The 12,869-nt window shown below is 41.2% G+C and overlaps 1 long non-coding RNA gene across 3 annotated transcripts; it reads right to left on the bottom strand.

Moving 5' to 3' along the window:
* Nucleotides 1–445: 445 nt before the first annotated feature.
* On the bottom strand, nt 446–10,199 carry LOC121987712. 3 transcript variants are annotated; one of them, XR_006113702.1, is made up of 6 exons: nt 9,490–10,199; nt 9,326–9,406; nt 8,996–9,056; nt 1,001–1,067; nt 839–886; nt 446–583 (listed from the first exon to the last, which is right to left on the bottom strand). It is a non-coding gene; the product is annotated as an uncharacterized LOC121987712 (long non-coding RNA). The 3 variants fall into 3 exon arrangements; XR_006113701.1 differs by lacking the exon at nt 446–583 and adding an exon at nt 590–731; XR_006113700.1 differs by lacking the exon at nt 446–583 and having other exon boundaries at nt 835–886.
* Nucleotides 10,200–12,869: the final 2,670 nt, after the last annotated feature.

Here is a 12,869-nt window from a genome sequence, read left to right as displayed (position 1 = left end):
AATAGGTTGTTAGAAAAGGTTCAGGACTTGTACAAAAATTTTGTACAGGGGAACCGGTACGATATTCTGAGTATGGTCGAGAGGCCGGATCAGTGACAAACTGTACAATACTCCAGCTACCACTCTCTTGAGTGGCCGAGTGGACAGTTGCATAGTAGCCAACTAGCTACATCTACGACGGGGGTCCCTGCTGCTCGCAACTCCAATTTCCTCTACTTATGAGTGAGCGAGTGGGGGCACGATAGGACAAGCGGCATCTGCTCCAGCTACCACTCTCTTGAGTAGCCGAGCATGCGGCCCTGGTCAACGACTCTCTCGACCGCAAGAGAGAATTTGTCGTTGACATACATGTAATGATATGATGTGCAAAATACAACAGTCATCATATACATATAAACAGGAATCATGTATGTTACATGAAGCCAACATACTCAATACGATATATATCTATACAACAATCAAAGCATACAAGGTCGGCATCCAATCAATCATTGTCTTCAAGTTTGTTTTTCCTTTATGATGTACATGCGCCACAACCAATCATTGTATTCAAGTGAATACTTGGCCAACATCATGTTCCATCCTGAAATAAAATCTTCCTCTTCATCATAATTGTCACGCCCTAGGGAAGTCTCTGCCAAAAGAAATTTCGGCAACATCTCCCATGTATGGGTGATAATTTGAAACTTATCTACATAGCCCTCACGGCTCACAATCATCAGCCAACACGGCTGGAATATATATCATACAAAATGAAACAATCCACGCAGTTATAATATATCAGCCTCCAGCTGTCATCATAATACGAAAAGAAATCGAAAACAACATCCAAACTTACCTCTTCTGTCGTTCAGCAGGCGCGTAGCAAAACATACCAAATAGAAACCTACCAAGCAAGCAAAAGACCAACCATTACAATGTCTTAAGAAAAACCATACAAATCCAGGGTGCAAAACTAATACAAGTCTGAAACACAGCTCTAAGAAAATAAACCAAATACCAAAAGACCAATACGTAAACTCTTGTGACAAGGGGACTGGCAACTGGAACCTCTTGACAGCTTCAACCTGAAATAGGAATAAATCAATGGTGTGAGTTCAACAACTCAGCGGATATTGGATATACATGCATAATAAGATATAACTAACAGTAATAAGCATGCGGTACAGTTTTCTGAACAAAAGTAGGAAATGTAGGCTAAAAAGGATGAAGAAATTGTACTCACCAGAACCTCTTATCCAGAAATAAGGGTTGTTAGACCAAATATAAAATGTCACCTATATGCATGTCAATCATATGCAACCACCAAAATGCAACATACATAATGCAACAAGCACAAACAATAAATGCAATCCATGCATATGATGCAAAAATGACATAGTCACCCCTGACGTCAGTCAGTCATCTCACACGCGATGGTGAGATCGAGTGGGTAGGGCTATGACAACTGTGCACTCTGCCATCACTGCTCCTGAGTGACCGAGTGGATAGGATGCTATTGGAGTACACCTATCCTCCTACCCCAAGCATAGTGGAGGAGCCTAAGCTCTCATCTCCCTGTATCATGGTCAAGAGGAGGGATCCTTGCCCGCTACATGTTGCAGTCATCGCTACCCATGAGCGGACCAGCGGAGCCCTGACAGAACAAACTGCACATACCCTGCCTAATGTACTACTAACTCATGAGTGGTTGTGTGTGCAGATCATATAACTGGAGATGTGCTCAACAATAATGGAGCCGACAATCGCTCAGCATAGAATCATGCAAGATGGTGAATGACACTACAGCATGTAAATCCTGACACCTCCATAATATATACCAGAAAGGCAAATAAATCCATACAATGATCTAGGTAATAATTGTTGGTGCAACATCCCTCAGGTCAAGGTTGACCTGGTTGACCAAGCTGAGTCTTGGTTTGAGTTTAGATGTTTGACAATAAGAAATTGATTGAAGAAGAGTCAAATAGGTTAAAGTTGACCGGATACTTGACTGGGAAGTCCTAACTGGGATGTTAGGTAGAATGGAAGTCCTGGTGAGTGAAGCCAGGCAGAAGGAAAGTCCTAGTGAGTGAAGCTAGGCAGATTGAAAACCCTAGTGAGTGAAGCTAGGTGAAAGTCCTGGTGAGTGAAGCCAGGCAAGGGAAAATCCAGATGGATCAAGGATGATCGGACATCTAGTGTTGGGAAGTCCAAGTAGATCAAAGGATTGATTGGATACTTGGCACAGAAGACTGAATGTCAGGATGACGTACGGAAGTCCAAATAGGTCGAGGAGTGACCGATATTGGCATGAATAGAAAAGTCCAAGTGGGTCAAAGGATCACCGGACACTTGATGAAACCTAGCAGTCAAAGGAGTGACCGGATGCTAGGCGTGATGTACCAACGGTCAAGGTTGACCGGATGTTGGTTTGAGAGGCTCGAACTTGGTTTTGGCAAAATAAGTGTGGATCGATCGCTGATCGATTCAGAGTCGGATCGATCGTGGATCGATCCGGGCCTTTCTAGCCAACAGAGCCTCGATCGATCCGGATCGATCAGATGTCCCAATCGATCGCTGAATCGATCGACGCCGCTTCACGCCGAGAAGCGTTGGATCGATCCGTGGATCGATCTGCATTTTTCCGAGCAGGAGGTGCTCGATCGATCCGTGGATCGATCCAAAGCCTCCCGATCGATCGGGAACATTCGAATCGACGGGATCCGACCGTCAAGCGTCGATAAAGGCCGCAGTACACGATTCCTTCTTGCCTCTTCACCGATTCACCCAGATCTCTCGCCACTCCTCCACAAGATTAAAGCTCGATCGCCAGTTCAAGGATCTGAAGTTCTCCAAGTCAAGAGGCGGATCAAAGCAAAGAAGAGAAGCTAGGGTTAGGGTTCAGACTCATCAGAAGTCAGAAGTCAGATTTCTTGTATCCTTTCCTCTTCGTGTTGAGTCTCAGGGCTTCTCCGCCTTTGTAGTTACCATAAAGGAGTGTTATTCATAGTGGAGGGTGTGTGTGTGTGGATCCTTGTAGTCACCTCTTGTGAGGTGGATACCAAGTAAACCAACCGTGTTAGCGTTGTGTGATTGTTTTTTGTATTTCACCGCACTTTGAAGGAACAAGCAACGCCACCACCGAGCGAACACGACGAGCTATTCACCCCCTCTAGCTACTTTTGTCCTAACAAGTGGTATAGACCGTAAGACTTCAATAATCATCCAAGGGTCAAGCATAACAAGAAAAGCTAGAGGGTGAAGAAGTTGAAGCAAATTCATCAAAAGTCAAAGATTTCAAGAAGCTCAACTTCAAGATGCAATTCCAAGATGGACTTGGATTTGACACAAGGGTGGCTCCACCGTACACTTCCACGAGCTTCGATTCTTGGAAATCAAGAATCGAAAACTTTCTTATGATGGAGATAGAGCAATGGTTTGCTCTAATGGAAGGATTTAAAGCTCCAACAAACTCCAAGGGCAAGCCTCTCAAGAAAAGCAAATGGAGCTCGGAGCAAATTCAAAGGTGCAAGGCAAATGACAAAGTGACGAAGCTTTTGGTCAATTTATTGCCAAGCACCATCCTTTGCAAAATTGGAGAATTTGAAGATGCAAAGGAATTATGGAGCAAATTGGCCAAGCTTCATGAAGAGATCCTCTCCACTGTACAAGAGCAAGAAGTATCCAGAGAGGGTGACTCTTTGGAGCAAGACCAAGAGGAGGACTCCGAGGTTGAGAGATGCTCAACCTCCGAAGAAGAGGAAATCCAAGAAGCTTCATCCTCAAGGGAATGCAACGAAGGAAACAAGGAGGGAGCATACTCCTTGTTTCATATTCAAGATGATGAAGCCTCCACTTCTAGGATTGAGGGAGAGCAATCCTTGGTGACACCGGATCAAGAAGAAGGAGAAGCTTCTACATCCGGGTCGAGAGAAGAAGAGGAGGAAGAAGCAACTACCTCCACAAGTCAAGAAAAATCTAATGGAGGAGAATCAAATTCATACCAAGAGGAAGCTTCTACCTCCGGATCAAAAGGAAAAGATGCCACCCCTACAAGCAAAGGTATAAATATTTCAATTAATAATAAAAATCATATTATATGCTTTGAATGTAGGGAACATGGGCACTACAAGAGCAAGTGCCCCAAATTGGCCAAGAAAAAGGGCCAAATGGCACAAAAAGGCAAGGAGAAGCTCAAGGAGACCATCCCCGGAACAAAGAAGAGCAAGGAGCACATTGTGTGCTTCTTGTGCAACCAAAAGGGGCATTACCGAAGTCAATACCCTAAGGGGAAGAAGGTGGTTAAGGCTCATGGAGGAAGCTCAATTCAAGGGGGAGCCTCCAAGGTAAAAAGAAAGGTAACTTTTATTGAGCCTACCCCTTTAAATTATGGTAAAAAGCATGATAGTTCTAACTTATATCATTTTAATGCTATTTACCATGAAAATAGGAAGCATGATAGCGTTAAGGAAAAACATATAGCTTTTCATGCTAAAACCACTACACCTAGGGCTAGGAATGTGGGTAAAAGTCTAGGCAAGAACTCTAAGGATTCTAGTTACAAGCCTAGAAACAAAAATGCTCATGGATCAAATGGAAAAACAAAAACTAAGGACTTAGTGATGGAAAATCAAGTCTTGAGGTCAAGACTTGACAAATTAGAAAAGACCCTAAAACAAATGGAAAATATCCTAAAAGGGCAAAACGAGCATAACCTAAGTTTAGGGGTACAAAAGTCATCCAATGGCCATAGAAGTTTGGGATACAAACCCAAAGCTAAAAAGGTTGTGCCTAGTTATCATAGGGTTCCATATAGCTATGGAACAAACCCTAAGTCTAGAAGTCAAGTCAAAGATACAAGGGAAGATATCCCTAGAAGTATCTTTGCAACCAAAGTGACTAAGACTTCTAAGAAGTGTAAGAAAGTCACTAACAAAGTCACAAGGGAGGCGATCCCTAGAGTTGACCTAGAAAATGTGACCAAGGCTTCTAAGAAGCCCAACAAGGTCACTAGGAAGGTATCTAGGAAAGTTATCCCTAGTGAGTACCTAGAGCATCCAAGGAGCACCAATAGGTGTTGGGTTCCTAGGAGCATTTTCTCTACCCCATAAATGGGTTAGAGAGTGTCAACTCCGATTAGAAGGGTAGTTAACCCAACTTTGAGGAAATTGACACTCAAGGAGCATTTTCAAGGTTTTGTTAACCTTTGAAAATGAAATGGAATTATTATTTACTCCTTGAAAGAGTAAAATGTGCCTAATGGTGGAAGAATTGATTTTAATCTTAAATGGCACATATTGGAAATTCATAAGAACTACCAAGTTGGGATTTTGGTATGTTCTTAGGAAATTTAAGGCGATCCGGGCCTTAATTTAAAGGTGCTACTCTTGTTGAAAAATGAAATATGCCAACATTTGAGGATATGCTTATTTTCAATTGGCATACATTAATCAAGGGAATTAGAAATGCCAATTTAGGCTTTGGCATTTTCTTGAAGCACTTTAGGGCAATCTAGGTTTAAGTTGTGAGTTTTAGCTAAGATTTTAAGGATACTTAGATAGTTAATCTAGGTATATTTTATTTATGCTAAATCTTGCCATGATTGTTTGCCCATCATATGCCATGACATCATGTCTATTTTTGCATTCATGTTTTATTATGAAAAATCCAAAAATACCATGTCATGACATTCATACATCATGTAGTTATAGGATATTTTCTTTTGAAAATTATTTCTTTTTGATGTATGTCATAACATTATCATGCATTAAGTTTAATTCCTTGTAATTAAGGACAAATGGCATTTAACAACACTTATTAACAAGTGACATCCTAGGTGGATGTCTAATATCTTTAAAATGCCTAGATAGATATGCATGATTCCTAGATTAGGGCAAAACCAAAATCTACATCTCACAAAGACTATAAGGTGACTTGTATGTGCTTTAGTGCACATTAGATACAAGTGAGATGTTAGGATGATGAACAAAGCTCAAGATGTTGATTTAGTGCATTCTTTTGAGTTTTTAGGTTCATCAAAACACATAGTTATGTGTTTTCCCATCATTGGGAAAGCTAATGTACAAGTCATGTGCATTATGCCCAAGGAACATGATGGGATATTGGTTTTGAAAATGTTTTTAAAATGCTTTTGGAAAACCATGGTGAAGGCTATCTTTTGATAGTAATCACCATTGAATAGTTAGACACAAACTTGAAGAAAACGCTAAAGTTTTAGCAAGTTTTCAAGCTTGTGTCAATCTTTGAAAATATGATGTATTTTCATAGAAAACTATTTTTCCATGATTAAGTATGCCCTAAATAATGTCTACACGAAATTTTATGATTTTTGGATTTTTGTAGAATTTTCTAGGGGTTTCTGAAGTTGACTGAAATGGAATTTCAGCAACTATCATAGCTTCGATCGATCCATGGATCGATTGGAGTGCCTGAATCGATTCGTGGATCGATTCGGAATGAGAGCATAGAAGTCATTGGATCGATCAGCCGATCGATCCAGGTAATCTGAATCGATTAGTGGATCGATTCAGAAAGGTTCAATCTATTGGAACCCAACTCCAATCGATCCAAGTTGCTGATTTTGGCTGGGAATGCCTGATTTCAGTATCTTTGAACCTATTTGAGTCTAGGTAACCATTCCAAACCCCCAAAATATATTTGTATACATACAAAGGGTGTTCTCATGTGAAAACAAGGATGGATTGGTTAAGGAAGGCTTCATTGAAGTTTAGGTTGAGGTTTGTTTCAAATTTTGAGTATTTGAACCTCAAAACTTCTAAATCTGGATTTTCTAAAGGTTTAGGGATTCCAAGTCATTGTTGGTGCAATGACAAAAGTTACCACAATGTCTTTAGGGGGAGGGACTCTTTAAAGACATGAAAATTTTATTTTTCATGAACCTTGGAAGGTGGTTAACCTTCTTTAAAGAAAATGCTCATGTATGAGCTTTTGAACTTGAAATGGAGAGTGGATATCCTCATTATTTCAAGTGGGAACTCAAGTGGTTAGAAAATGCTCAAGGTTGGGTATTTGTCTACATTTAGGGAGAAGTTAAGGATAAATGAAGGGTATGGGACCTTCATTATCGTGTTGATCACAACGAGCGATGTTGTGAACAACGTTGAGCAACTCTTCAGGGGGAGAATCGTCAACAAATGGATTTGTTGATGAGTACCCAAAATTGGGGCATGGGTTGATGTGTGCCCAAAGATGGGTTGATGTGTGCCAATAGGGGGAGAATGAAAGGACCTATGATTGGGTGTAAGTTAGGCTTTCATTCTTAGGGGGAGATTGAAGTTCTTAATTTATGCGTTCATTACCTAGTGGCATGAAGATTGAGGCTATAGGATTAGCCTAACTTACATGTGGTATTGTAAGTGTTATTGTGGTATTGTCAAACATCAAAAAGGGAGATTGTTGGCGACATCCCTCGGTCAAGGTTGACCTGGTTGACCAAGCTGAGTCTTGGTTTGAGTTTAGATGTTTGACAATAAGAAATTGATTGAAGAAGAGTCAAGTAGGTCAAGGTTGGCCGATGAAGTCCTAACGGGATGTTAGGTGAATGGAAGTCCTAGTGAGTGAAGCCGGAAGGAAAGTCCTAGTGAGTGAAGCTAGGCGGATTGAAAACCCAGTGAGTGAAGCTAGGTGAAAGTCCCGGTGAGTGAAGCGGGCAGGGAAAATCCGGATGGATCGAGGATGATCGGACATCCGGTGTTGGGAAGTCCAAGTAGGTCAAGGATTGGTTGGATACTTGGCACGAGAAAGATGAGTCGAAGTAGGACATCGATGGAAGTCCAAGTAGGTCGAGGAGACCATACTTGGCATGAATAGAAAGTCCAAGTGGGTCGGATTGACCGACACTGTGGGAAGTCCTAGCAGTCAAAGGAGTGACCGATGTTGGCGTGATGTACCAACAGTCGAGGTTGACCGGATGTTGGTTTGAGAGGCTTGGAACTTGGTTTGGGCAAAAACTGTTGGATCGATCGTGGATCGATTCAGAGCTGGATCGATCGGATCAATCCGGCCTTTTCTAACAGAGCCTCGATCGATCCGTGGATCGATCCGGATGTCCCAATCAATCGCGAATCGATTGACGATGCTGCTTCGCACGATAGCGCCGGATCGATCCGTGGATCGATCCATGCGTTCAGGGCACAGTGCTGATCGATCCGTGGATCGATCCAAAGCCTCCCCGATCGATTGGGAACATTCGAATCGATCGGGATCCCACCGTCAGGCCGATAAAGGCCGCAGCACACGATTCCTTCTGCACTCTTCACCGATTCTCCGGATCTCTCGCCTCCTCCACAAGATTACAAAGCTCGGATCGCCGGCTCAAGGATCTGGAAGTTCTCCAAGTCAAGAGGCGATCAAGCAAAGAAGAGAAGCTAGGGTTAGGGTTTGTACTCATTTAAGCTTGTATTTCTTGTATCCTTTCCCTCTCTTCTTGTGTTGAGTCTTGTAGGGCTTCTCCGCCTTTGGTAGTTACCATAAAGGAGTGTTATTCATAGTGGATGGTGTGTGTGTTGGTGTGGATCCTTAGATTAGTCACCTCTTGTGAGGTGGATACCAAGTAAACCAACCATGTTAGCGTTGTGTGATTGTTTCTTTGTATTTTCGCTGCACATCTTTGAAGGAACAAGCAACGCCGACCACCGAGCGAACGCGACGAGCTATTCCCCCCCCCCCCCCCCCCCCTCTAGCTACTTTTGGTCCTAACAATAATAAACTAGGTACATAAGTCAAACATGTCAAATAACTAGACTACTACATAGTAAGACAATGTATGTCACTATTTCTATAAACAGGAGTAAACATGGCAACAAACAAGAGAATATAAGTATGAATGCATAACAGATGGGAATATAAGCAAACTACAAGAACCAAGAAGTGACATACCAAAGTAGAAGTAAACACAATCATTACTACTAGCTATAAACTACTATCCATATCAAAAATGACCATATCAAGGAGATAAGTGAGAGGTACCCACCTCAAAAAGAAGATCGTATCCAACTAATCTGACGTTGAGATGCTCGTCTCGAATCAGAGTCCTGTAACAACAAGCATATAATTTTAGCTGATTCCAAATGCAACTAGCTAAACTAAATCCTAATTTCATTAGGAACCTCAATTTGGATTGTCCTAAACAATCTAACGAAATTAGCTAACCCAAGTTGAATCCATCACACCCATTTATCAATTCCTCCATATCAATATCCACTACATTGGATTTCGGTATCCCCAAGCCTCACAATAATATTACACCAATTGACGTCATCATATAGGCTAGATAAAACATGATCATGTTCCGAAAACTCACCCGAGTTGATATCCTAGCCTTTGCTTCACAGCTGTAGAAACTTGTCGCCAAAATTTGGTGGCCGAAGTTACAATGAAGTTGCTGTCGGGAATAGGACCAGAACAATTGTGATCAATTAACCCCCTTAGCACAAGAATTGGAAATCAAATCCTTACATGCCTTACCTCAATTCACTTCCTCTCCGACAGTAGGCAACATCAATCGGTTGGTGCCAGGGATTTGTGGCCGACGCCTCCCAAAAGCCACTGTTAGACCTTGTTGCTGGCAGTTTCCTCCCCAACGGAATCCAAGGCTAGCAACGATCAAAGTTGGAAAGGAAGAGAGGGTTGGACTGACAGCTAGGGCATAGAATAATGGACCTGGGGTGCTCGTCTTCTGGCGAGAGGAGAAGTGGGGGCTCAGACGATGAAGGAGATGTGGGAGGAAGAAGGGCTACGACTCCCAGCCAGCGGCGAATTGAGCTTCGATGAGTGGAGGATCGGGTAGAGAGGGGTGTGGCACAAGGGAGAGGAAGGGGACGGTGGTGGCTTCGGTTTTCGGTGAGTGCTTGGCGTTCACAATGAGAAGAGGAGGCGGCGCTACGGCTTCAAGGTTCCAAGGGTGTCGTCGGCTGAGGAGATGATGCAAGGGAGAGGCTATTGGTCGGATCCGCACCAGTGACGCAGAGGAGGGGAAGAGATCGGGCAGTGAGGAGGAAATCGGGGAAGGAGAGGGGTTCGGCGTCGAGTTGGGGAGGAGAGGAAGGAGATGGTGTCGATGTCGGGGAGAAGAGTCGACTAGGGCACGGTGAGGAGAGGTCGGCACGCACGAGGAGTCGGGAGGAGAAAAGAGGAGAAGGAAATAAAAAGAAATTAACTTAGGTTTTGCTTAATCAAACCCTAGGTACATTCCTCAATCAACTCCCACTTATTGGAATTCCAAACAGGCTTTCCCTAAGCCTATAAATTCGTCCCCTTAAACTCGTCATACGAGCTCTGAAAGATTTTCAGAAAATTCCTAAAAATTTCTAAAATTTTCCTTATGGTTATTCGCCTATTAAACCTTATTATTAAATCTTTATTTGGGGGTACCGTATTTTACAAAAAATAATATACACATGAGGTAAAATCTTTAGCAAAGTATCTAAACTGAGAAAAAACTCCACTCAAATGTATGGCGGCATTTTGATAAATTTGCCAAATGCATAAACAATGATGTATTTCATGCCATCTGGAAGCTAATACCTTTGTCATTGTTGCATCTTGATCTGTAAGAATAGTAGTTGATTTTTTCTCACCCATGGCTCTAGTTAATGTATCAAACAACCACTCAAAAGTTAAATTGGTTTCATTATAAAATAAAGTTGCACCAAAAAATATTGATTGTTTATGATGATTAACACCTACAAATAACACAATTGGTTGACCTTCATTGTTCTTTATGTAGGTTATGTTAAAGCAAATAACATCTCCAAAATTAGCATAATCAACTCTCATCTTAGCATCAAACCAAAAAATATTAGTAATTAAATCATCTTCATCAACTTGCATAGCATAAAAAAAAATTGGATCATCAAACTGTATTTTCTGCAATTACTCCAATACACCTCCTATATCCCCAACTCTCATATTTATTGTTCTTTTGAATCATAGGTAGTTTTTGTAATCCTCAAGAATAAATCCTAAATTCTCCCTCCCACCTACTTACCTCACCATAAGATCATGAGATGTGCTTTTGGAGGGATTCCCACATTACTTGCCATCTCAATCTATTTCACTACAGAAGAAGATATATTTCTATGACTTCTATAGATGTGTGTTTTGTTTGGACTTGAGAAATAATGATTATGCTCTTTAACAAATTGCACAACAGTAAGCTTACTTTTTTTTTATTACTAACCTTTATTTTAGCCTCACAACCAAATCTTGTTTCATCACGACTTGCTTTGACATAAAGATCTCGTCGTTTATCTTTTCCTTTTTTACCTTGGGCACAACAATAAAAAAAATCTATTAAGTAATTTACCATATTTATCATTGTGAATTTTACCTCTCCTTACGCCAAATCCAACCTTTTTAGCATATGCCAAATAAAATCGATATGCAACTTCTTCTATCTCAAATTCCAGCCTTATTTGTGGTATAATCAAATTTGTTTCAATGTTAAAGACTATAAAATCAAACAAACAAAGCAAAATGTCTAAAAAGGGAAATTTGATATACTAAAACTCAATACATTCACAATATGAATCTTATTACCTTCATCAATAGCATCAAAGTCACCTTCTCGACTAGCTTCATTTCCTTCAAAATTCAAATGATGACAACTCTTAGATTCACCTTTCATGATAATTACTTTGATCTTGTAGAAAAAAAATAACAAATTTAGAACTAAAAAATAGCGACCATATTAAGTATAAAATTCAGTACCAACCGCTTAGAATTAGCTACGAAGAAGGATCAACAGCACAAAAAAGATTAAATCAGGAACAGCGACTAGGAGGAGATAGAAACCAAGCGGTCGAATGAAAAGGGGAATCAAAATTGTAGCAATAACTGAGAAGTTTTTCAACCATAATTACCTAATTACACTAGCGAAATGGCAGAAGCAACAACCGAAAAGGTCCTCGCTTTCTTCCACATGGTGCCAAGGAGGGAGGCCGATGGAGGCTATGAGAGGGAGGCCACTGGAGGTCGCAAAGGTCACTTGAGGCCGCTGAAGGGAGGTCACAAGAGGGAGGTCGGGGCAGACACTGGAGCCCGCAGGAGGGAGGCGGCGATGCTGGAAGGAGGTCGCTAGAGGGAGTTCATGGGAGGGAGATGAATTTGGAGGGAGCCATAGGAGGTTGTTGGAGGGAGGTCGCGAGAGGGAGGTGACATTGGAGGGAGGCCGTAGGAGGTCGCTGGAGGCCGCGGGAGGGAGGCAATGCTGGAGGGGGGCCATAGGAGGTCGAGAGGTTAGGGTTTTGTGCGTTTGCACGTTTCTGTGCAAACATGCGTGCATGCGTTTTGTACATGAACAAGATTTTATATGAAATATGCGGTCCAGGGGGACCAGGAATAAGCGGTCCAGAAGATCCCTCCCCTTATCTATGGTGTGAAATCAAGGTTGGAGGATATGGTTATACTAAAGAGACTTATAAAAATATATTGGTCCAATTTTTAACTGATTTGAATGTGTAACGTTATTGGTGAGATTTTATCAAAACTTACTAATAAAATTCATTAGTAAAGTTTGGTAAAACTCACTGATAACTTTAGGGTTTATCCAAATCAATTCAAATTAGTACATAGCTTTAGACATATCTAAATCAATTCAAGTGAGTACAAATGCGTTCTTACAAGTCTAACTATGTCTTTTTGACATTTATTTCACACGCTAGATAGATTACTGTAAATTAAAAAAAATACAATTTTATGTAATTTTATCCCAAAGTCAGTAATTGACTTAGTTTATATACACTCAATAATAGCATTATGTATTTTCGAAGATGTCTGTCCTTTGAAAAAAAAATATTCCACTTTCTAATTATTTGATGGTCCTTTAAAAAAAATATTCTAAATTA

This window comes from Zingiber officinale, chromosome 5B, assembly GCF_018446385.1.
Source record: "Zingiber officinale cultivar Zhangliang chromosome 5B, Zo_v1.1, whole genome shotgun sequence".
NCBI lineage: Eukaryota > Viridiplantae > Streptophyta > Magnoliopsida > Zingiberales > Zingiberaceae > Zingiber > Zingiber officinale.
Note: the sequence above shows the minus strand (reverse complement) of the source record. Positions and strands in the feature narration are given on the sequence as shown.